The following is a 24,972-nucleotide window of genomic DNA, read 5'->3' as shown; positions in this document are numbered from 1 at the left end:
TCCTCCCTAATTCTTCCTTTCTCCTACTCTCAGCCTCACTTTTGGTTTAGTATTTTCTTTAGACTTCCAGTCATACCTTCTCTATGAGTCATGCCCCAGGAACGTTCCAAAATATCATCCCACCATTTCTAGTTTCCTGTTCCCATCTCTGGCTCCAAGAACATAGTCTCTTTCAGTAATTGTGTGTAATGCCCCAGTGTTATAGATCAATTTTTTTTTATCATAGTTCCTTATATTGGTATCTATAAACATAAGCATGACCAGTGATGACAATTATGTTCTATGTATAATGATACAAGCACTTAGCTCCATATTGATGCAAAGCTGGTTAGCTAAATTTCTTAAATCAAAACAATAAAAATTCTCACTATATCAATAAATATGTGGCCTCATCTTAAGAGACACCAAATGCAACCTAGTTTCAAATCTTCTGTGAAAACATACTATGAACAAAAGAAATGGTGGCAACAAAATTGGGTCTGAATCTCTACTCTCAACTTACGATAACTATGACTTTCAACACATCACTTTTCTCTTTGAGCCTCAGTTTCCACTCTGTTAAAAGAAGGGCTAAAACAAGATAATCTTTATTATGTATTCCAGTTCCACATTCTGTATTCATATCGATATGAATCTATCAACACATATACCTATTTCAATTTGGGGTAATTAAAAAAGTAGCAGATGGGTGGGAATATATTTATACTAAAGGAATACATTTCATCTCTAGGCCAATTTGATCAGAAATGGAAGTGGTAATGATGACAGATATCACAGATTGCAAGAGCCCCAAAATCATCAAGTCGGACCCAGTTAACTGGCCTTTCAATCTGAACTTTTACTTTAAGGATCACATTATAAAAGTGGATATCCAACTTTATTAGTCATCATGGAAATCAAATACTCTACATGACAGCTGAAATTAAAATGATAGACAGCGTTAAGTATCGGTGAGGAAGTGGAAGTGCCAGAGAGCTCATACACTGAGAATTTGATAGTGGAAGTGTGGATTGGCAAACTTCATAGAAAACTATATGATGATATTTACCAAATCTAAATTTTATACACACACATGCCTGAATATATTTTCAGCTCCTGGTTTTACGCAAGATAAATAATTGTATATCTGTAACAAAAAACATCTACCATAATGTCCATTTAACATTATTGGTAATAAGAAAGGGAACACAACTCAACTGTATATCCATGGTAAGTAGATAAATAAGAAATGATATATTTTTACAAAAGAATGCTATTGAACAACGAGAATGAATGTACTGCAACTGTATGGAACAACATGGATAGACTGTACAAGTATGTTAATAATTGAAACAACATATGACTTAATCATCTAGTTATGTATGGTTCCAAAAAAATATGAAACTAATCTACCATAATAAAAACTATGAATGTAATTTGCATAAGAGATTAGTGACTTAAGAAGGAGAAAGTAGAAGGCTTCGGTGATTCTAGTAATGTTTCGCTTCTTGGACTGGGTCCTGGTTACTGGGGTATATGTTGTTTTAAATTTATCTATCTGAATACTTATCATTTAAATCTTCTCTATATGTGCATTACTATCATAAAGGTTTTCCAAAAGAAGTCCATTCACCATTATATTGTAAGCAAGTTCAGAATTTTATGATTATAATTTTTTGTTTCCAGTCATACCTTGTATACCATAAAGTTTGCTGTATTTTTGTAAAATAATGGAACAATTTTCATTGACTATTTCAGTGAAAAATTATCTCTTTTGTTAAAAATGGTTACTGTGTGTATTTAAAGCAGAGGTATGTTATTCAAACCATGAACACTTCTAATATTGTTTCCGGGAACAAAGAGACTTAGTGAACCTGGTTTTCCTTGGTACCATTATCATGCATTGAACTTACTCAAAATGGCCTAACTCAGGACCATACAACTATTTTCTGAAGGAAAGCATTTATAAGTAGACAGTTGCCTACATAGCATTACATTTAGGGGCACCAGTGAAGTTGTTTAGATATAGATTTTTTTTCTCATTTGTAGATGTCTTAAATTCCAACCAAGTTACTTTCGTCCGTGATGTAAGAAAGTCATCTTCAATTAAATACAAGTCCCTTTGGAAGGTTAATTATCCAATTGTTAATAACAATGTAGCCAGTAAAGCTCAGGTTTTAATGGAAAGAGGTTGAGGGACATTAGACTAAGTGGTCTGCATGAACAGTCATGTGTAGGAAGTTAAATTTAGCTCCTACCTCAACAGAGTGTAACCTAAAGAGATTTGTCATCCTTGTACACAGAGACGCCCTTGATGAGAAAATGAGTTTGGAAAGAAATCAGAATAAAGTGGCTAGAGACAAATCCCATTCCTTTTATATGCTCCAGGGAAGTAGACAATGGTAGTAAAGCTCTTGGGTAACACAAACGCATGACGTCTTGAGTTTAATCATGAAAAATTAGTGCAATTACTTAATTTGAATTGGCCTCCACAATATGTCTTACAGGAGTAGATTTGGTATATTTGTATCAGCATTATCATACAAACAATGACAATAAAATATACAAAGGAGTTCTGATGCATCACTAAGGAGACGTGTTCCCCAAATCAACAGTAATTTATTTAAATGATTTTAGACTAAAATGTGGTTTCACTTTATTAGGAACCATTAAAAAAGGCAATGTCCGTCTCTAGTGCCAGGTGAGGTTTTAGAAAAAACAATTTACCTGCGGTATTTGGGGACATATACTGGCTTATGCCCATCACTTCACAAATTAGTTTTTGTACACAGGTACTTTGTATTTGTTTGTTTTGTGGTAAAGAAAAAATATTAACTATAATAAGGCAGAGTATACAGCAGGACTACATTATGTTATAATCTACAGTAGAATTTAATCAACACATAGAAATTTGTCCTCGTCAGTATGCTGCAATGATTCACATATTATAAAATATCACTCAGTACATGGTCAATAAAGAAAGCATCCCCCAAGGCCACCACATTGTTCAAATTCAGGGGCACCATTTTACTTATTTTCTACATGCTTCCTGAATTTGTGCAATGCAGCAACCCATTGCTCACCAAAACTGGTGATGATGAAGTGTCCAGCTAAAGTGGATAAAATAGATTATGTTTTAAAGTGGAAGCTCTTCCAATTATTCCCTTCTGCTCTCCATCACTGGTGGAATATTACCTTGGTTTAGAAGTGGGACTTGGGTGACCTCTCGGTTCCCTTAAAACTCTAAGAATCGGTGGGTCATTATTTTACCATAAATACTTCATAGCATTTCATGAGAGTTGCCAAGATTTTTTTTTAAAACAGTTTGTTTTCTAATTAAGATATAATAGACATATAACATTGTGTAAGTTTAAGGTGTACTATGTAGGGGAGGAAGAGATATTTCTTTACCTTTTTAACTTCTTCTGACTGGTCTAAGAATTAAATCGATGTGAGATAGAATAACAGGAGAAAATTGACAAAATTTGATAGCATGTATATATGGGAGAAATCCTGGAAAAGTAAGTAACTTGACAAAATGGCTGATGCCATCACCTTAAATACCATCTTCAGCTAGAGACAAAGGAAAATGTTGGGGGTAGCAGTTTGGTTATTCAAAGGGGAGGAAAGCAATTCACATGGGTAAGGAAAAGCAAATGTTTGCCATGTCTTGCATAGACAATGGGATATGAGGACAACTTTGATTAAATGGGCCTTGATGGATAGATTTCTCTATATCTGTCATACCAGGTTCACACTATACTACAATTAATTGTGGTATTAGTTCCTTCTTGGAACAGGCCTTCTGTCTTAAATTCTTTTAGGCAGTTCATGGGGAGATCAAAGTTTCTTCCTGAGTTTTTTTTGTTTTTAAAAATAATCAAGCCAAAGAGACACATTTTGGGGTAGAAAATTCTACTGCCCTACAATTATGTGTTGATTTGATACATTTATATATTGCAATATGATTACCACCATATTATAAGCTACCACTTTCATCATATCACACAATTATCATTTCTTTTCTGTGGTATGAACCTTTAAGATCTAGTCTCTTAGCAAGTTTGTAGGATATAATACAGTATTATTAACTATAATCATTATGCTGTGTGTTAGACCTCCAGAACTTATTAATCTTATGACTGCACATTTTTACCCTTTGAACCAGTTCTCCTCAATTCCCCACAGCCCACCCCTGTTAACCACCATTCTAGTCTCTGTCTCTATGAGTTTGGGTTTTTTAGATTCCATGTATAAGAGATATCATTCAGTATTTGTCTTTTTCTGTCTAACATCTCATTTAGCATAATGCCTTCGAGCTCTTTACACTGTAGCAGGAACCTATTAAGAGCAAGTTTTTTGGAGTAGAAAAATATAATGCCTATGAAACTCCATAAGTTTAGTGATTACTTCTGATCTCACTTTTCTTGTCTCTATAATTAAGTTGTATTGTCTCTAACAATTTAGGAAACACAAGATAACATTTGAAATATGATATATCTGGAGATAAGTTAAATAATGTAAGGAAAAGACAAAATGTTAGAGCTCAACAATGGTCTATATTTAAATCCATACCTCACAAATCTAGTGCTGAATGAAGAAGTGCTTAAAAAAACACATTTATAGAAGGAGAGTAGGGACATTTTATAGGAAGAATGATGAGAAAACCGAATTTAGACTTCTGTCCCAATGAAAGAGTCCAATCATGTCAGGGATCAACATGGTGGAGCAATATTCCAGGAGGGTGGACTATTATCTTGGTAGCTGTATGGGAGGATTTCAGTAAATGCAAAATTCACTCTAATACCTTCCAATTTTCAAAGTACTACACAAAAGTATTTTGGAACTAAAGAGACTTTCTTTGCCTTCTTTTCTTTGAAAGCATAATCTCAACACATGTTTTTTTTTATAAAAGGTTACCTTTGGGTATATTACTATATTAGTAGAAAGCGCCTCAAAGATCGTTTATTTCTACTCTTTGTTGAATATCCACCAGTATAACAATGGGGGACTATTTAACAATACAAATGTACTGAGTCATTACTTATGCAAATAGTTATACTAAGGATTGTGGGAATGTAGAAAGTCACAAATATAAATAAAATTCATAATTTAATAAAGAATGTACTAGGTGTAGTGGATGGAATACAGTCAAAAAAAATCATTGAAATGAGAGTGATTGACATGTACTTGAGGGACAAGAATCAGGTAAGTACTAATGAAAGAAGTAATACATAAGGTTGCCAAATTTATTAATGGGAGGTGAATGAGATTGCTTCAGAAATGGAAGGCACGGTATGACAAATGAAAGGAGATGTAAATCATGTAAGTATAGGATCTTTGATCATCATTTAACATCTAGTTTTACTGGTGGAGGGTGAAGATTCCTGGCAGTCATGAAATATTACAGTCTTAACCTAAAAATAAAGGGTCAAATGAGAAACAGAGAGGCATTTATCTTGGAATCAAAAAAATGCAATTCAGGGAGCATCGCCTTAGGTAGAAACTCAAATAATGTTCTGATTACAGGATAGGGGTTCAGGGTTTTCTTGGCAAGAAGATGAGGTAAGTTGTACTAAAGAAGAGTTCATTGGAGCTAGATGAGGTGAGGCTAGATTTGTACATCATTGATTGGTTAGCAATTTGGTTATTAGCAAAGTCCAATTTCATCAGTCCTTACAAACAGAATATTTTTGCCCTTACTGATTTCTTGGAATGCTAGGGAATTGGTCCAGTTTGGAAGATAAAGAAAATAACATGTGCAAGGCAATTCCTCTGAAATGCTGGCTCAGGTTCTGTTTGAATATGGCTCCACTCAAGTCCTCTTTCACAGCATTATAATAAATTCTGATAAATTTTATCATTGATGAATTTGGTGAAAAAATGAAGACTTAAAAGTTCAGCTTTTGCTAAAGTTGTTGCACCATTCACAGGAGAAAACACAGAACCAGAAATCTAGTTGATTACATTCTCATAACACAGAAGAGTGAAGGCAGAGGGTTTAGAGATTTAAGTCTCAACAGTCACCAGGCAGAAATAAAACACAATCTGCCTGTTGTTCATTTACCAGAGATAAGAACAGAAAGTCTTACTCACTTCAGGTAGGGTTTCAAATGGATACGTTTAAAGAATATGAGGGGAAAACCTTATTATTTTGAAAAATTAGCAATTTTAAGTATTAAGGAATTTGGAAATGAATCATTTTATACCTGCTTACTTTGTTAAACTCTGTAACTGAATAGCCAAACAATAATATTTCTTTGTTAGACCTTCATGAAATTTATTGACCTCATTTATCATGTGAATAAGGTTAAAGATTTTTACTAATATTTTAATCAAGGTCTATAAGTAAATCATTACTTTGTATCACTGTGCAAGTGATATTGTATATGTAAGTTTAAGATTTTTTTGTCTTTTTCAAATAATAATAGAGATAACACATTATGAATACTAATATATGTAAATCCAGGTCCAAATGGACTATAAGCCATAATATTTAAGTCCAGAAAAAAAATCAGATCACCATCCACACTCAGATTTTCATATATCAACATACACACATACAATCATAATTCATACTTAAAGAAAAAATGGAATCCTACATATCAGGGACATTTATTTTTCCTCCTCCCATTATTATTTGAATGGAAAAGTCAACTTAAAATCCAAAGAGATGCAAATTTATGCAGTATAGCCTGTTTTTTCCACTTTTTGTTTTTGAGGAAGATTTGCCCTGAGCTAACATCTGTGCCAGTCTTCCTCTCCTTTGCATGTGGGACCCTGCCACAGCATGGCTGATGAGTAGAGTAGGTCTGCACCTGGGATCCAAACCTGTGAACCCTGGGTCACTGACATAGAGTGTGTGAAACTTTAACCACTTGGTCACAGTGCCAGTCCCCCACTTCTTTTTATCACTTCTCTTTGACTTGTCAGGGGATTTGTCTTTTGGCAAAGGTCAGTCATCCAAATGGGTTATAAACGCTCTAGCAAACAGGTAGGGAAGAGTGATAGAATAGTTCAATAAAATGTCTTTCATGTTTCAGTAAACACTAAAGATGCCATACACCAGAAACAATACCATTAAAATTCTCATTTAGTAACTTATATGTAATATCATTGTCAGTGATAAAATCAATTCTATTTCTTGAGTAACGCAATAAATGTGATCTTTTTTGTCAAATATGTATTGCCCAGTATCTTCTGGCCATTTCTAACTAACTTTGTTTATTCTTTTATACTATTTTGGATCTAAAATGAGCTTTCACTTTATTCAAATCTACTACTTGACGTTGGGTGACAGAAGCCAAGATGAATCACATGTTTCAGGAATGATATATATATACTCAGAATAAAAAATTATCAACATTCTATCCCAGATATTTTTGTTTTTTTCATAAGACAACATCTCTTTAAAAGTCACACCTTCTATTTTCTGATGGTAAGAAAGACAACTTACAGAAACAAATCTGTATTACATAAAAAAATTTTTTTGATCTATCATTTTCTGGATCATTTTTGTCACATTTTAGAATAAAAACAAAGAAGAATGGCCCAGAAAAAGTTGTTCTTCCTTGACTGAATTCTCTCTTTTGAGAATTACCAATAACCTTGGGATGAAAGTGACCCTATTGACCATGTTTCTGGTTGTTTATCTCATTAATCTCCTAGTAAAACTTGGAGTGGTCATTTTAACTATAATGGGTTCTCAGCTGCACACATCCATGTACTTTTTCCTCAGCCACCTCTTTTGTGTGACCTCTAGTATTCCACAGCAATTGAGCCCCAAGATTCTGGTGGACTTATTTGCCAAGAAAATAAATTCCCATCATTGGCTCTGCTCTGCAATTCTTCATCTTCTGTATTTTTGCAGATTCTGAGTGTCTACTCCTGGCAATAATGGCATTTGATAGGTACAGGGTCATTAGCAACAACTTACGCTATATACTCAACACGTCCAGCAAGCTGTGCTCCCTATTCATGGCTGGAATGTATCTGGTGGGAATGACAGATGCTTTGATATACACAACATTAACATTCCACTTATGTTTTGTGGGTAAATGAGATGAACCATTTCTTCTGTTATATCCCTCCTCTCCTATTTCTCTCTTGCTCAGATACTCAGGTCAATGAATTAGTGATATTTAACCTTTCGGCTTCGTTGAGCTGAGCACCATTTCAGGTGTTCTTGTCTCTTATTGGTATATTATCCTATCAGTCTTGAAGCTCCACTCTGCTGAGGAGAGGTTCAAAGCTTTTTCTACCTGCACCTCTGACTTGACTGCTGTTGTAATTTTCCAGAGAACTATGCTCTTCTTTCTCCCTGGATCAAAACAAAATGACCTAATTGTTTTACATCCTTGTGATTCTAATGTTAAATACACTGATTTATAACCTACAGAGCAAGCATATGAAAGAGTCCCTAAGAAAACTAAAATATAAAATTTGGTTTGTAAGTAAATAGGTGTATACTATTAATAAACACGTATTTGTATACATATAGACCCACAAACATACCCTTGTGTTTTTCAAATAATTTAAGTTATACTATAACATTGTTTCAAACACCTTAATGAATACAATAAGTATTTTACTAAGCATATTGATACCAATATTTTGGAGATTCCTAAATATGCTATAATTTATTATATGCCTTCAATTTAAATAAGGTGCTCTCTATTTTTGGAAAACTTTCCAATCTCCATTTTAGTGTGCCAATTTTTCATGTGTTTGATGTTTGCTTTATGTGTTAATTTAATTATTATAAGAGCTATTAGAGTTTATAATGCACCTGGTATGAGTGCAAATGATTTGTATTTGATGGTGAATCTAGTAGTTTCTTTACTAATAATACCATAAGGTAGTGGAAATGGAAAACATTAATTAATGAATCCTACAAATAATTTATAATAAACTGTACGTGACCCAGAAGTAAAATGGCAAGATACTCTATGTTCAAGCAAAATGTCTCAACCTAGTGTGCAATAAAGAAAATATCCTTTAAAATTCAGTTTCAGATCTAAACAATGAACACAGATGCAATGGATGGTGACGATAAAAAGGATTCTAGACAGAGAGGCTGGGAATTAGAGATCTTGAAGTGGGCAGACAACACCTTCTTTGAGGATATGAAGTCCAACATGGGAAGGCTAGAGAGCGGAGTGGAGGGTCCTGATAAAATACATCCTTGAGTTGAAATTCTCAACTCAGTCACTTCCACTCAGCTTTCCTTCCCCTTTTCCCCCTTCTTAGTCCTGGTGAAATGTTCTATTTGTGGTTTATTAATAATATTTACCTCAAAGCATCGTTTTTATCTCATTCTGTTGATTAGACCATTGACTCCAATATGAGACTGTAAGCATTGTTGCTCAAGGCTGAGTGTATCATCCCTGTTAATCCAGTCCCTGCAATGTATCTGGAACACAAAATGGAAAAACAAATAGAGAATAAAAACTGCATGCTCAACATTTTTCACTGTTTATTAGATATCGGTCAGAACAAATTAAGTGAGCAATATGATATGTATCCTGTGTATATATATATTATAGCTTTTAAGAAAGTACATAAAGTGATTGTGGATGCTAAAGTAATAAATCTATAGACATTTTAATTACCCAGGGAGTAAAAAGCATTCATATGCCTACTTCTTGATGTGCTCTGCTTCATCTGTCTTTCCTTAAGATTTCTGATGTCAAAGCACTGGAAGCAGCTTGTGCAGAAAACATAGCTACATATCTGGAGGACCACACAAGATTCAATAACATCCTTACTTATCCATCAGAATTTCACCCCTTAGGGAATTATAAATACCCTGTGTGAAAGCACTTCAAAATGGAAGTAAAGACCAAGAGCCTCCTCTGCTATTCAAGGTGGTATTTGTGGGATATAGTGACAAATTAGGGGAAAACATAGTTGTTGAAAAAAATCTATGGTTAATGATATCATATAAAAATTGTTGTAAGGGTTTCTACCTATGCCATATTTTCTCAATTTACTGATACACTTTTGTGAATCTTTCTTAATAGCAGCAACATGGTAGAAAACATTGTTTAAAATATATTAAAGTCTAAACAAAAGTTCAGTGGATTGCCACTGATTCAGAAGCTATATCCATGACATCTCCGATTCATATGATATTTGATAGTAATATCATGTAAAGATCAAAGTGATCTGCTTATTTTCCCCTTTAATCACATCTAATAAGTATGAACAAGAAGGGAATTTTAAAACCAGTAAATGAGGTATCAAAAGCTCAATATATGTATGTCTAAAAATAGGAAAAAGCAATTTGATTAATTGTTGACTCTATGTTCCTGAATTTATGCAATTAGAGTTTGAAAAGTCATTTACTGGAATATTGCATAGTAGATTCATGGAGTGGCAGAAAACTCTCCCCTTTTTCCCTTCTAGGTTCTTTGGCTGATGTAATAATTAAATTGACATAAGATAGGTTAACTGGAGAAAAACAAATCTCATACCTATGGAATCCCCAAAGACACAAAACCCAAAGACAGTCAAGCAATTGAGATTTATATGCCATCCTGAGCTGAGGAGAAGGTGGTAGGGGACTTGGGGTTCAAAGAGGGGAAGACAATTCACAGGTAGATGAGAAGAGCAAGTGTTTTGTACACGAATGTTTGCCATGCCATGCAGAGAAATCTTTCTGATCAAAAGTTATCTTTGGTATCACCTCTCTCCCGGTTCAGATCCTCTATCTAAATTCTTCTAGGCAGTACAGGAAAGGTAAACAACACTCCTTAGTGTATTGGGTCTTGCTTGTCTTCAACTTGAAATAATCCACACTCCAAAGTGGCATATTTTGTGGTCATGTATTCTACTCCCCCTTATTCATGGCTAAACAGAAACTTGGAGCCAACGGCCTGAACAAACTGTTCCATGTTGGGATTCTACAGAAATAGGGAAAATAGAATGTCAAAACCTTTGGTCTATTCTAGATCATCTACTTCAATTCTCACCATTTTTGTCTACTCTCTGCATTATTACATCACAGTGTTCTCACACTTCCACCAGGGACTGAAGGAAACTGTTATTGTCCAAATAGATTGCCAATAAATGTATGAAGTGGGTTGATATAATACACATGTTTCTATATCTGGACTCCTTTCCTTTAGACTTGGCGCTGAAATCTGTCTCTAAAGATAATAATGACATGGTGATGATACACTAGGGTCCTACATCCAAATACAACATCATGTAACACTGTGGACAGATAGATGCATACTGGTGGTAGGCTGTCTGACTACATTTGTTAGAATGTAGCAGTAGTAAGCTCAGTGACTTTGTATATAGGATGCTGCATGTTAAAGCCAGAGGCAATAACTTTTAACCTCTTTGGAAAATCCTCTCTAGAAATACGCTATGAACCAGGTGTCCTACACAACTCTAAAAACTGTGGTGTTTCACGTATCACTCTTGCTTGCTAGACCTCAGCCCCCTTCTGTAAAGGAGGGCCTCACACTACAGTATCTCTAAGGTCCTTTCCCATTGCCAATATCTGTCCCTACATCTATGATTCTCCTGCTCTGTAAACCTAGCCCCACTATTGGAGATATTTAAAAACAAACAAACAAACAAACAAGACTAAGAGTGACTTCATCTTCATGCAAAAGAATTGCATTGTATCTCTAGACTGATTTGATCTGAATCACAATAGTGATATCAGGTATAGGTGTGAGCTGTGGAACATGAAATGCTTTTAAGACAACTCTTCTAACTTGCCTGCCTTTCTGCATTAAGACATTAACAGACACTTCAGAGAAATCTTTATACAGTTGTTACCATTCAGGTAAATAAAAATTAAAATGTCAATGCTGTACCATGACTTACCTAAAGAGTAGCTAAAATGAAAAAGATTCACAATATTAATGTCAAGTACTTGTGTGAATGTGGAACAAATTCAGCTCTCACACACTGATGACACTTAACTTTGTAAAACTGTATGGCAGGATCTATTATAGCTGGCCCCAAAATTTCATTTCTAGTTTTATATCCAATAAAAATGAGTGAGTAGGTACACCAAAGCTTGTACAAAAATGTATCATTATTTGGAATTTGGCAAATTATTGTATGTTTTTTAACGGGGACACTACTCAGCAAAGAGAATGAATGAATTATCACCACATGCAACAGCATGGAGGAATTTCTCACACATAGCAACAAGTAAAAACATCCAGACATTTGGGCTGGCTCCATGGCTGAGGGATTACATTTGTGCACTCCACTGCAGCAGCCCAGGATTCCGCTGGTTCGGATCCTCGGTGTGGACATGGCACCGCTCATCAAGCCATGCTGAGGCGGCATCCCACACGCCAAAACTAGAAGGATCCACAACTAAAAATATATACAACTATGTACCGGGGCCTTTGGGGAGAAAGAGGAAAAATAAAATCTTTAAAAAAGAAAGAGTCCAGACATAAAAAGTGTTGATGAAAATAATTCATAATCAATCTATAAATCAAAATTGGGGTGAGTTTATTATGAGCCAATTTGACGACTATAGCCCAGGAGAACTTATTTTTTCCACTAAGGAAGAAGAAGTTTATACAGACTGGTTATATACCACCTTAGAACAGAGAACATAAATCACATATTCAAAAATGTCTCTTTTACTACTGTCACAACAGGCTTTGCCAGCACAGCAGGTCAGTGATCACAAGGTGAGTTAAAGAAATTCATTAATTAATCTTTAGCTTATGGGAAGAGATGCTTATCCTCAGACTCATGCCAATATGGGAGGAAGCTACATCCCTTTCTTTAAGGGCATCATTCTTTGCTTTGGGACATTGTAGACATTTAAAGCAGATATACAATGCATGCTCAGCAGGCCATGAAAGCACTTTGTGGAAAAAACAAGGTCAGGCCAAATTAGTTTTAAACCAAATGGCTTCCACATATACTCCGATATAACCCTTGCTTGCAAGTTATCCATCAAAAGGACAAAAACTGAATGATTTCACTTCTATATAGGTTTTTTTTGAAAAAAAAAAATACATCTAATGTGTGAGTATCCATTTGTATTTTTTTTACTTTAAGATTTGCACCTGAGCTAACATCTGTTGCCTATCTTCTTCTCTTTTATTTATTTCTCTTCTTCTCCCAAAAGCCCCCCAGTACGTAGTTGTATATTCTAGGTGTAGACCCCTCTGGTTGTGCTACATGGGATGCTGCCTCAGTATGGCTTGATGAACAGTGCCATGTCTGCACCCAGGATCCCAACAGGTGAAGCCCTGGGCCACCTAAGTGGAGCACCGCTTGGCTGTGGGGCGGCCCCACTTCTATATTGTTTTTTAAAACATACAGGTCATCTATCATATTGGACACCAGTTTGTGTTAAGGCCCACAGACAGGCACTGCAATGCTCATTGTGTTCTGTTTTTTGGTCAGGGTTTGGATGCAGAATGTTTTAATTTTCAAAAATTCACTTGCTTTAAAAAAATTGTATATATATAAAATTTTAAAGATATTTTTCCAAACATAAAGACTATTTATCTGAGATTACAGGCAGCTGCAGGATTTTATTATTAATTTTCAATCTTTAGCAGTTTCTTGTATACAATACATTTTTAAGATATTCTTGTAAAATTAATAAAGCATACAACTTTCATAGAGTATTTCTTTAAATTATCATCCTTTATATTACTAAAAAATGCTGACTTGCTTATAGAACAAAGATGTTAATAATCCACAGGCACCACTTTTCTTGTTTCCTGAAATGGGGAGACTTAGTGAACCTGGTTTTCCTTTGTAGCATTATCATACATGAACTTATATGATAATGGCATGCCTCAGGGCTGGACAACAATTTTCAGGAAGAAGGAGTTTATAAGTAGTCAGTTGCCTATATACTATTATGTTTAGGGGCATCAGAGATACCAGAAAATCTGTAGATACAGATCTTTTTCTTACTTGTTTGTTTCTGATGTCTTAAATTGTCTCTTAAGTCCCTTCACCCAATTAAAGAAAGCCATTCTCTATTAACACACAAACGCTTTGGGAAGTAATTTAGATTATGAAATTTTCAGCAAGATATTGCTAACCATGCTCCAGATTTAATGGGGTGTGTGAGTTATAGTTCATGGTCTGGAGGGGAAGCCATATTTATGAAGATAAAGTCTATGTCCTGTCTAAACAAAATGTAGACTGAAGGAATATGCATCCTTGGAGACAGGGAAGACATGAAGGAAAATGAGTATGAAAAGGAATCAGAAGAAGGTGGCCAAGGACCACTCTGCTTCATTCAAATATACACCAGAGAAATACAGAATGTTAGTGAAGCTCTTAGTGCCACAAGTACATCATTTTCTTATGTTTACTTGATGGAAAATTACTAGCAATTGCTTATGTGCTTTGAGATTTGCATCAACAATATCTCCCACAGGAGACCATTTGATATTTTACTCTTGCGATCATCATACAAAGAATAGCAGTACATTATGAAAAGGCATTAAAAAGTGTCAGAAAAATCACTTTGCTAAGAATTATGATACTAATTTGAATGAATTTGCCTGAAGAGTATTCTAGCTTTATAGAAAACAAGGAGAAACTCCATCACAACAAAGACAAACAGGTAAACAAAAATAACGGTAAAACCTATGTTTCTGTTTAATCAAGGTGATTTTTCAGACTATGAAACTACCTGAAGTATTGGAATGCATAAAGTGGTACATCTTGCACATTTTACTCTTTTTGTTGTTTATTTACAAAAATTTTTCATCCAGGGGTTTGTGGCAAATAATTAGCTGCATTAAGACTCAAGATGTACAGATAATGTATGTAATTATTGTATATTTTTTGATAATTAATCAACTGTAGACATTTAAAGAATACACAGCAGCCTATGCTTGTGAACGTGCAGCAATGATTCACAGACATGAAAACATTTTACTCAATAAATGAACAATACAGATATTATCCCCCAAAGCGGTCAGATTGCACAACATCAAAGGACACCAATTTCTTTATTTTCTATTTGCTTCCTGAAATTGTGCAATGTGACCACTCTCCAACTCATTTTCTCTTCATACCAATATTAATTATGTTCCAGTGCATAGCTGACATTCATAAAACAGATTACTTCCCAATGTGACAACCCTTCTGCCCTCAATACTATTGAGATCCTACCTTGGTTTAGAAGTGGGACTTGAACAGTCTCTAAGTTCTTTCAGAAATCTTGGCATCTATGGATCATTCATTTTGGAAATTTTCAAGTGTCACTTTCACATAAACACACTACACCATTCTATTCGACTATTTAAAGTGGTTATCTTTTAAGAGAAATTTGTTTCATTGACTGTTTTCAGGAATCTACTATAAACAATTTCTATGGATTCAACAAAATTTAATATCTAATAGACCCTAGAAGTTGACTTATCATCTCTCGGTTTTAATTTCTGTATCATATAATGAGTTTGTTAGAGACAAATGAGAACATATGTGATAATATAACATACATGATAATGAGACAGTATAAAATATCTGACTATGATAAAAAGGCCTAATTCTATATAAGTCAAATCTCTGGCCTTATCGGCCATTTCTTAAAATTTGTTTTAAAGAAAGACCTGTCTATGATAAAGTACATAAGTATAGTTTTATTTGTATCAGAGTTTTTATGATATGAAGATTTTATGTAAAGCAAGTGTCCATTCACAGAAGATAGACTGAATAAATTGATGTACTTCAATAGAAAGGAAGGCACTGCCTCTATCCATAAAGTTCATTTATGTATATAAAGTATATTCTTCTGACAAATTTTTTAAAAAAATTTAAAAACTCCCTAACAGACAACAAAATATAGTTGTTTCTAGGCAGTGTTATTATGGTCAAGTTTTTGCTATATTTACAAAAATCTTTATTTTGTGAATGTGTTGAAAGAGGGTGTGTGTATGTGTGTCTGTGTAAGTGTGTGAACATGAATGGGTTTGCATTTGTTTCCAACATTTTGGAATTAACATGAAATACCTGTATAAGGATTGGTGAGCTGCAAGTAAAGGATTCTTATTTACTGTAGTCCTTTTACTGTTTTTAAATAAGTATAACATTGAGCAATAAGGTAGATAGGGACAAAAGTAAGATTTTTAAAAAATGTCCTGATTTCTTTCTCTATTACCCAGCCTATAATAAATAACAGATGATAAGCAATATTATTTTATCTGTCCCTTGTTCCTCAGCGATTGAGTGTTTATCATCCAGGGACCAGACACAGAGATATATAATCCAGGTCAGCCAGGAGACAATGCTGAACCCTCCTGCAGACAGAACTGCATGCAACAAAGAAGTCAGCAGATCTGAGTGAGGTACAACATTTATTGCTGTGTTTCTGATTTATAATTTATATATATTTTTAGTACTTTTATCATTTTTTGACTGAAAGCATGTTATAAAGGCAAAGGAGGGTATGAAATATTACACAAACTCTATTTTAATTAATTTATCAATATATTTATTTTAAAGACAAATACATAAATGGCAGGCAAAATGCAAGTAAGCGTTGTGGAAATGGTCAGATATTTGTTTTTAATCTCTTACCTATACTTTAACATTTTTTAAAGATATTTTCATTTTTAAGGAAAGGATATTTTTAAAAATGTGTCTACAGAGACAGATATTTAGATGAGTCCAGATGAAGGGTTTGGAGACCTGCACAGTGATCACGAGATCATTATTCAGATGTTCTTTTTCTGTCCTTCATCTACCTTCAAGTCAACTTGCCTTATATTTACACAGAACAGAGGAGGTCATGGATGACATTATATATAAAATAATTGGCTTGGGTAAAATATAACAGTGGGACATAGGATCCAATTGGCTTTCCAAGGACAACCAACTCATTTAAACCAAAGGGAGGCAGATTTCAGAGACATTCAAGAGAAATAGGCATCAAAATAAACACTAAGACAATATTACAAATCTAAGGATTGCGATGGAGAAACAGCTCAGACGTGACTCTGGTGCCACGGGACTGTGGACACATGAGGACCTTTATCATGTGACTTACACGGCTGATCTGCTGGTGAATAGATCATGGGGATTCTATTCCATTAGAGCAGAGGGACTCACACAGTAGTCATACTCCTTTTCTTCCCTCTCTGCTGCCTGTGCTACAAGAATCCCTACATTTAGGTCCCGAACATCCTCCATAATTTGCCCCGAACCACAGCAGCTGTCAGAGGGAGCCTGGTTAGCTCGGGCCTGTTCCTGCCTGTGCACACTAGTGCGTTCTTCATGAAGACCCTTCAACTCTCTTCTCCAGCAAAACACTCTCCCTGCTCCGGTGAGTCCTGGATCACAGAGCATCTCTGTCCCATGTTAATTGAAACTGGATAGGACCTGAGTGGCTTAATGAAGTGGGAGGCATGTTATATCCAGGAACCTGCCATATCTCTGCCTGCTCAACAACTGTGGATGATGAGAAAAAAACAAAGGAATATATTCATTACTTGGACCTGTTACTTAACTATGCTTCTCTATTATAGGGTATAACAACCTTTTTGCAATAGTGGAAAGAAACCCAATTATGTCAGAAGTTGTGAGTTATGTGGACCAATTAATTTAAAAACTGTTGCCTTAACTCTGAGAACATCAATTTCTCAATATAAGTTAGTTGTAGTAAAAATGATCATAAATAGTACATGGGTTGGTATGGAAATATCATTCATTTAAATTGAATGAAAGTGTGTTACAAACACTATACAGTACTATGCAAATGTAAGTGGTATTATTATCATTATCACTTGTAGATTTCTGGATAGATTTCCAGGGAGTCAGTTTACCTCATGCAATACTAGCACTATTTTACTGAAAAATAGAAAAGACCAGCAGTTTAACTATTAAGATAGTAAGATGATGTTACCCTCCACTTCCATTTCTTTCTTTCACAACCAGGGATTTCCAGATCTAAGTGACGGCTGTTGGGAACTGCACCGTGATTACTGACTTCATATTCCTAGGACTTTCTGACAGACAGGATGTGCAGCAGGGGCTCTTTGTGCTCTTTCTGCTGGCTTATGGCATAACTGTGATTGCCAATCTAGGGATGATTCCGCTGATCAAGATGGATGCCAGGCTCGACACATCCATGTGTTATTTCCTGAGCAATCCTTCTGTGATGTCTGGTACTCCAACATTGTTTCTGCCAAGATGCTGGAAGATTTCTTATCTGAGCAAAAGAGAGTTCTGTATAGTTTATATGTCATTCAGATGTATTTTTTTAGGGCCTTTGCAAATGTGGGATGTCTCATGTTGGCTGTCATGGAGTCTGACCATTATGTAGCTATTTCCAATCCACTTCTGTATACAACTGTCATGCCCAGGAGAGTCTGTACCTAGTGAGTTGCCATTGTGTACATTTGAAGTTTGCTATATTTGGCAATCTTCACCTTTTACACAATTCAGTTGTTCTTCTGCATTTCTAGTATCAGTCACTTTTTCTGTGACTTCTCACTCTTGCTAACATTGTCCAAACTCAGATACAATCATCAATGAGACAGTGATGTTCATTTATAGTAGCCATGTTCTGGGGTGCAACATCATTACACTCTTTCTCTCCTACAGCTACATAATTGTCATCTTCAGAATGAACTCTGTTGGGGGAGGCTCCAAGCCATCCCTACATGTGCCTCCCACGAACTGTTGTGGCTATATTTTATGGCACAGTCCTATTCATGTAGTTTTGATGCAGCTCCAGTTACGCTGTGGACCTGGACAAAATGGCCTCTGTTTTCTACATAGTTCTTGTCATCCCTATGTTGAATCCAGTGATCTATAGCTTAAAGAATAAGGATGTGAAAGATTCCCTGAAAAAAGCAATTGACACGAAGTTATGTTCTGAGTGAAACCATGTTTTCACTCTAAAGTGTTTCATTCAGGATTCTGAGAGCTAAATTTCAGGTACTTTGATATAGATTCTTTTAGTCTCACGGAAGCATCTTGCAGATATTTTCCATTACTTATCTTTATGCTTAAATTGAGTGTAGAGAGGAGCCATTTCTGAACTTATTTTTTTCTCCAAGCCAAGGAAGAGTAGTAATCATTTTATTTAGCTATTTTTCAACAAGTGTCTCTTTATATCTCTCTTCTCTGTTCATGAATATGATCCAGTGAGATATCATATCAGAGTAACCCCTTCTCCCACGTTAATTCAACTCACCCTGCGAAGGTTTCAATTTGTTTTTAAATGAGTTTAATTAAGACGATCATCCAGAAGGTAGTGTTACTGCGTTAGAATAGATTTGTTTGTGTCTCTCCTAGGCACTAGTATCATCCTATAAATATTCCTTTATAACACTTAGAAGTAGTTAATAAATAAATAAGAAGAAATTTTTAAAATCCTGCTCTAGCTCAAAGTTTTGTAAATTCAAACCTCCTTGCTGTCCTGTTCACCAATATTTCTACTTTGCTATTTACAAACGCTTGACTCCAGGATTTCATTCAAAAGCATTTATTGAATAAATGAATGTGTGTCCCTTGGAAAATTGATGCAAATTGGTGCCTTTGTAAATTTACAAAAAAAAAAAGAGAATTCCTTTTGTTTAATTCTAGTATGTTCATCTTAGACAAAATTCATATGTGCCAGGCTGAATGGGTATCGGGAACAAGGATCATTTAGCTTCTATATAGTTTTTAAAGAATATACAGAACCACTTACTATATTGGATATTAATTTGTGTTGGGGTCCACAGACAGTCTCTGCAATGCTCATTGACTTCTGTCTTTTGGTCAGAGTTAGGATGCAGAGATATTTTAATTTTCAAAATTTCACCTGCTTTTGGGGGCTGGCCCCATGGCCGAGTGGTTAAGTTTGCATGCTCCACTGCTGGCGGCCCAGTGGTTCGAATCCTGGGCGCGGTCATGGCACTGCTCGTCAAGCCATGCTGAGGCAGCATCCCACATCCCACAGCTAGAAGGACCCTCAACAAAGAATATACAACTATGTACTGGGGGCTTTGGGGAGAAAAAGGAAAAAGTAAAATCTTAAAAAAAAAATTCACCTACTTTTTTGTTAAATATATATATGACTTTAAAAAGGTTTTTTAAAAACAGATACTATTTACTTTCAGATTGTAAACAACCGCAGGATTTCATTACTACTTTTTAAATTTCTATCAGCTTCTTTTATATGCTATGTTTTCAAGATATTCTTTTAAAATTAATGACACATACAACTTTCATAGAATATTTTATTAAATGATTATTCTTTATGTTACTAAAAAGCGCTACCTTGCTTATAGAAAAGTGATGTTGTTACCAATCCACCAGCCCTGCTTTCCTCATTTCCTGGTCAACTTCCAAAATGGAAATCAGTTTAAGAGGCAACACGTTTATTTGGAATCAAAGAATTGCAGTTCAGGGAGCACAGATTCAGCTGGAAACTCACATAGTGTCCCACTAGGAAATAAAAGTTAGCGGCTTTTAGAGACAAAAAAGGGACATTATATTACTCAGTTTTAATTGAATTGGGGGAAGAAGCTAGTATTGCCTGAACATTGATTGACTACTGATTTTATCTTCAGAAAGTCCAAAATCATCAATCTTTGTGATCAGGATGTTCGTTCTCCTCCTGACTTCTCAAACAATTGCTGTTTTGGCCCAGTCCAAAGGTTTTGCTGAGTCCAAGGTTGAAGACAGCAATGCAGTCTCTGGAAAGGTAGCTCTGACTCCATTTTTAAACAGCTTCACTAAAGTCAATTTTGACATCTGAAAGAAGGAGATTAGTGAACTTGATTTTTCTTATTAGCGTTATCATGCTCTAAATTTATTTGATATGGCCCATGCCTCAGGGCCAGACAATCAACTTCTGGCAGAAGGAGTTTATAAGTACACAGTTGCTTGTGTAGTATTATATTTATTTCTATTTTTTTATTTTTTGAGGAAGATTAGCCCTGAGCTAACTGCTTCCAATCCTCCTCTTTTTGCTGAGGAAGACTGACCCTGAGCTAACATCTGTGCTCATCTTCCTCTACTTTCTACATGGGATGCCTACCATAGCCTGGCTTTTGCCAAGCGGTACCATGTCCTCACCCAGGATCCAAACCGGCGAACCCCAGGCTGCGGAGAAGCAGAACGTGCGCACTTAACCTCAGCGCCACCAGGCCAGCCCCTGTACTATTATGGTTAGGTGCACCAGTGATACCAGGAAAGCCATGTGCACACAGGTTTTTTTTCTCACTTGTTGTCTCTGATGTCTTAATTCTACCGTAAGTATTTTCTCCCCTTAGTTAAAGAAAGTCATTCTATTAAAACACAAATGCTTTGGGAAATAATTTAGATTATCCAGTTTTCAGCAAAATATTGTTACCTGTGCACCAGCTTTAATGGGGAGTGGGAGTAAGACTACATTGTCTGGAGGGGAAGCCATGTTGGTGAAGGTTAAGTTTGGATCCTGCCTAAAGAGTGTAGCCTGAGGAAATTGGCATCCCTGGAGAAAGGGAAGCACCTGAGGGAAAGTGAGTGTGGAAAAGAATCAAAAGAAGGTGACCAAGGGGCTGGCCCCGTGGCCGAGTGGTTAAGTTCGCGCGCTCCGCTGCAGGCGGCCCAGTGTTTCGTCGGTTCGAATCCTGGGCGCGGACATGGCACTGCTCTTCAGACCACGCTGAGGCAGCGTCCCACATGCCACAACTAGAAGAACCCACAACGAAGAATACACAACTATGTACCGGGGGGCTTTGGGGAGAAAAAGGAAAAAATAAAATCTTAAAAAAAAAAAAAAAAAAGAAGGTGACCAAGGAAGATTCCTCCTCCTCCAAATGTGCACCAGATAAGCAGAGAATCGTAGTAAAGCTCTTAGGCATCTCAAATATATCATTTTCTTGAGTTTACCTGGTGGAAAATTACTAGCAATTACTTAGGAGGTTTCAGATTTGCACCAACAATATCTCCTACAGGAGCACATTTGGTGTTTTAGCAGTGGGGTCATCACACAAAGAATAACAATACATGATGAAAGACATTAAAAATTATCACCAAATCACTTTACCAAAAATTAAAAAGATATTAACTTAAATGAAATTTGCCTAATATTTTAGCTTTATTAAAAGCAGGGAGAAACTCTGTAACAACAAACAAGATAAACAAGTAGACAAAAGTAACTGCAAATCTATGTTTCCTTTTACTCCAGGTGATGTTTCATAAGAAATGCAAAACTACCTGACATATTAGGATATATAATCTGGTACATCCCTTCCATGTCTTACTTTTTTTTGTTTGCATAAATTTTCATTTACATATTTGTGACAATTAACTGCAGTAAGACTCAAGATGTACAGCTAATGTACATGATTATTGTACATTTTTTCAGAACATCAATCAATGGTAGGCATTTAAAGTACACATAGTAACCTATGCTTGTGCAGCAATGACTCACCCGCACCATAAAATAGTACTCAATAAATGGGCAATGCACAGACTATCCCCTAAGCTGCGAGGTCACACAATGTCAAGGGACACCAATTTCTTTATTATCTATTTGATCCCTGGAATGGTACATCCCTTTCACTTCACACCAACTTAAAATGTTCACGTGCCCAGTCAATATAAATAAAACAGATTACCTCCTAATGTAGCAACTCTTCTTATTTGCTCCCATCTGCCCTCAATCACTGTTGAGCTCCTGCCTTGGTTTAGAAGTGGGACTTGAATGGTCTCTCACAAATATAGGAGTCTATGTGTCATTAATTTTGTGAATTTGTAAATGTCACTTTAACACGAACTCACCACAACATTCCGTAAGGGTATTTGAGAGAATTATCTTTTCAGACAAATTTGTTTCATTGCACTATATTCAGGAATCTATTGTGAGTAATTTGTATGGACTCAATGAAACAGTGTCTATGGGACTGTAGAAGCTTACTTATCACCACTAGTTTTCAATATCTGTATGATATTATGGGTTTATTAGACAAAAGTCAGGACGTATGTGATAATATATGAAATATATGATAATATGTGGTAATAATTAGATAATATAAACTCTGACTATGATAATGCCAAATTGCTTTTATTTAAAGTCAAATCTCTTTGCTCTTAAAGGCTATTTCTTAGAATTCATTTTAAAGAAGACTCTGGCTGTGGTAAATTATGTATGTAAAATTTTACTAACATCAGGGTTTATATGATACAAAGAATGGTATATAAGCTAAGTGGCCCTTAGCAAGTTATAGATTGAATCAATTAGTATACATTAATAGAAAGGGATATTACCTCTAATCATGATACTCTTTTATATTTATAAAGTATATGTACTCTGACATCTTTTTTGTTTAAAAACTAAACAATTATCCCTAGGCAATGTGATTATCAGTAGTTTCTCCTGTTTTTACAAAAATCATTTGTAAATGTGTTTAAGGGGAGAATGTTTGTGTATGTTTATCTGTGTAAGTGTGTGAGTGTGAGTGGGCATGTATTTATTTTATAAATTATGGAAATGAAACCAAACGAACATATAGGAATTGGTGAACTGGAAATAAGGATGTTCTTTGACTGGGTGAATAAGTACAATATTGGGCAGAAAGGTATTAATGAAAGGAATTTTTTATAAAAGGTCTGTGTTTTCCTGAGTCACACTGCTTGTAAAAAATATCAGATGATAAATCACATTATTACATCTGTCACTTATTCCTCAGACAACAAGTGTTCAACACCCAGAGACCAGACACAGAGAGAGTTATGTAAGCCGGGTCAGTCAGGAGACAACACTGAACCCTGCTGTAGATAGACCTGCGCGCAACAAAGAAGTCAGTAGTTCGGGGCCAGGAACTAATATTTTTTGTGGTTTCTTTCATTCATGTTTTAAATTTCTTTAGTCCTTTTATCCTATTTCAACTGAAAGCATGTTATAAATCCAAAGGAAGGTATGAAATATAACACAAACATTTATTTAAACTACTTCTATTGATCTATTTATTTTTAAAACTTATGTACATAGATTGCAGGGCTTACAATAATTTGCGATCATGGATTGTGAAGGTGATTGGAAATTTTTTATCGTTTTGTATTTCTTACCTCTACTTTTATTGCTATAAAATCTTTTTATTTTTAAGGAAAATATTTGTTTAAAGATGTGTCTATAGGGACAGATATTTTAGCGAGTTCAGGTCAAGTTTTTAGAAACCTGCACATTGATCACTAGATCAATATTCAGATGTCCTTTTTCTGCCCTTCATCTCCCTTCAAATCCACCTTCCTTAAATTCTCACGGAACAGAGGAGGTCACAAATGACATTATATATAACATAATTGGTTTGGATAAAATATAACAGTGGGGCATAGAATTCAATTAGCCTCCCAAGGACAACCAACTCGTTTAAACCAAAGGAGACAGATTTCAGAGATATTCAAGAGAAACAGGGATCAAAGAAAGGAATAAAACATTGTTACAATTTTTAGGCTTGGGATGGGGGACAGTTCAGACTCTCTCTGAGATCATGGGACAGTGGTCACAGAAACACTTTTATCATGTGTCTTACACATCTGACCTGCTGGTGAATAGATCATGCAAATTCTGGTCAATTAGGGCAGCGGACTCGCACAGTAACCAAACTCCCTTTCTTGCCTCTCTGTCATTTGTGCTACTAGCATCTCTACAATTAGCTCCCAAAAATTCTTCATAATCTCCCCTGAGCCACAGCAGCTGTCAGAGGGAGTCTGATTACCCCTGGCGTTTCCTGGCTGCGCACTCTAGTGTATCACTCATGGAGACTCATCCACGCTCTTCTCTAGCAGACACCACCCTCCCTGCTCCAGGGGGTCCTGGACCACAGATGATCTCTATCCCCTGTTAATGACGGGATAGGATTCAGTAGGCGGGATAGGACCTGAGGGCCTAATGAGGAAATGGGAGTGTGTTATATGGAGGAACCTGCCATAGCTCTGCTGCTGCACAATTTTGTAGGAAAAACAAAGAAATATCTCATTACCTGCATCTGTCACTTAACTATGCTTTTCTATTACAGGATACAACATTTCTAGAAATTTGAAAAC

The 24,972-nt window shown here is 35.6% G+C and overlaps 1 protein-coding gene across 7 annotated transcripts in view; it reads left to right on the top strand.

Annotated features, from left to right (window-relative positions):
• OR5W2I (olfactory receptor family 5 subfamily W member 2I) overlaps positions 1-24,972 on the top strand; it is a 124,380-nt gene that overhangs the window by 37,694 nt on the left and 61,714 nt on the right. For 4 of the 7 annotated variants that reach the window (XR_011423604.1, XR_011423602.1, XR_011423603.1 and 1 more), the window contains exon 3: positions 16,167-16,292. The gene's annotated coding sequence lies outside the window, so the exon portion shown is untranslated. Of the gene's footprint in view, positions 1-16,166; positions 16,293-17,103; positions 17,325-17,880; positions 18,805-24,972 lie in introns of those variants that run through there. The other 3 variants (XR_011423607.1, XR_011423601.1, XR_011423605.1) reach the window with 2 other exon arrangements.

The sequence above is a fragment of the Equus caballus genome, chromosome 12 (assembly GCF_041296265.1).
Source record: "Equus caballus isolate H_3958 breed thoroughbred chromosome 12, TB-T2T, whole genome shotgun sequence".
In the NCBI taxonomy this organism is placed as follows: domain Eukaryota; kingdom Metazoa; phylum Chordata; class Mammalia; order Perissodactyla; family Equidae; genus Equus; species Equus caballus.
The sequence above is the reverse complement of the archived record's forward strand: the minus strand, read 5'-3'. Positions and strand labels throughout refer to the sequence as shown.